We start from the raw sequence: 2,065 nt of genomic DNA, 5'->3' as shown, positions 1-2,065 counted from the left end.
AAAAGGAAATTCTTGGGTGTGCACGGTGGTACATGCCTGTGATCCCAGCATTTGGGAGGACTGCATAAGTTTGAGGCCATCCTGGGCTATTCAGCAAGTTCAAGGTCAGCCTGAACTACATAGCAAGAACCTATGTCAAAAAACAAAAACAAAAAAAACCCCTAAATGCCCAAATGTATAAATGCTACCATCTCAGAGCCTTAATAGAGGGAGTGAGGTACATGAGCAGGCAGAGGGACGGACAGCTGCTATGGAGATGATTCTGTAACCTTTTTAACTCTCTACTGAAAAGAAGCATCCCGTGGCCAAAACATTTGTTCCTTACCTTAAGTTCTTCAAGATTACACGTTTATTATGTTTTTTTCCTAGTTTTCAAACAATCCTTTTTCTCCTAACTCAATAAATACACTTTCAATTACAAATAGTAGAAAGTAAGAAACATGAAGAAAAAGATCAAAGCTCTGTTAATCTACTTTTGTGTAAAAAAGTAGATTAACAGAGCTAAACAAGAAAAAATAAACCTACTGCTTTCTTACTACGTCTACTTTAGAAACAGAACATGCCAGTCATGGAGGAGCAAACCTGCGTTCTAGCACTTGGAAGGCTGAGGAGGACTGCTGTGAGTTCAAGGTCAGCCCGGGCTACATAAGGAGTTCAAGGTCAGCCTGACTGCAGAGCGAGACCCTGTCTCAAAAAAAAAAAAAAGTCCGGGCGTGGTGGCGTGCTCCTGTAATCCCAGCACTTGGGAGGCAGAAATCAGGAGGATCACTGCTAATGTGGGCTGTGTAGTGAGACCCTGCACAAAAAAAAAAAAAAAGAAAAGAAAAGAAAACCAAAAAAAAAAAAATTTGGGCCAGGGAGATGGCTCAGTAGAATAAGCACATAAGCACTTCCCTGGCAAGTGTAAGGGTCTGAGTTCAATCCCTGGTTCCACCAAAAAAATAAAATAAATAAATACATAAATAAATACATAAAAAAAATAACAAGAAAAAACAACAGACTTTATAGAGGAAAAAGAAAAGTGAAAATAGCTAACCAGCTTACATGGGTCCACTGTTTGCCCATCAAACATCAATAGGCTTTCAAGAAAATATGAGGCAGTTCATTAGAATTACACTCTTTTTTCTGTATTTAGGACAGGGTCTTCAGGGTCTCATTACACAGATAGCACTCATAGTGCTTCTCCTGTTTTCAGCCTCCCAAGTGCTGAAAGGAGCACACCACCACGCCCAGTCTCAATCGCAGTCTCAGCATGCCCCAGGGATTGAACCCCAGATGCTGCACTCTGCCTAAGCAGGTGCTTTAGTCCACTGAGCTACCAGGCTGGTCCTAGAATTACACTTATTTTTTTAAGTGACTGGATACATTAAAAAAAAAAAAAGAAAAAGTACATTAAAATATTACCAATGATTATCTTTGGAAGACAGGACTGTGAATTTACATTTTATTTGCAAGTTTTAAGTACTAAAAAAGTAGTTAAGTGCCAAGGCATGGTGGCACACTCTGGGAGGCTGAGACAAGAGGATCACAAGCTTGAGCCCAACCTGGGAAACAGCAACTCGGGCCTTGTCTCAAAAAAAAGAAAAAATTAAGAAAGGGCTGCATATATATAACAGTGGAAAAGACCTGGATTCAATGCCCTGTACTAAAAAAAAAGTAACCAGTATAAATATACTAAGTATAAATATTTCAAATAAAAATTACCATTTTCTAGTCCTTCACCTAAATTCCACTTACGATTTACACAAGTAAGCAGTTTTTAGTCCAGATATTTCTCTTTTGATACACAATCTACATTTATGGTGGATCCTTTCTTTTTTTCTTTTTTTTTTTTTTCTTTTATTTAGGAAAGGGTCTACAGCATGTTCAGGGTCTCACTACTAGATCAGACTCAGTGATTTTCCTGTTTACAGCCTCCCAAGTGTGAGGATTACAGGCACGCGCCACCTCATCCACTCTCAACTGCCATCTCAGCGTGCCCTGGGGGCAAGGCCAGACTGGCAGACCCAGGGATCAGGGATTGAACACCCAGCCCCTCAACGTGCTTGCAGGCACTTTAATCCAC

The 2,065-nt window shown here is 40.1% G+C and overlaps 1 protein-coding gene across 1 annotated transcript in view; it reads right to left on the bottom strand.

The window, feature by feature from the left end:
• Positions 1-2,065, bottom strand: part of Mrpl42 (mitochondrial ribosomal protein L42) — a 54,556-nt gene that overhangs the window by 41,188 nt on the left and 11,303 nt on the right. The window lies entirely within an intron of this gene.

Source organism: Octodon degus, unplaced genomic scaffold, assembly GCF_000260255.1.
Source record: "Octodon degus isolate 3935 unplaced genomic scaffold, OctDeg1.0 scaffold00004, whole genome shotgun sequence".
In the NCBI taxonomy this organism is placed as follows: Eukaryota; Metazoa; Chordata; class Mammalia; order Rodentia; family Octodontidae; genus Octodon; species Octodon degus.
This window is presented reverse-complemented; position numbering and strand designations above follow the sequence as displayed.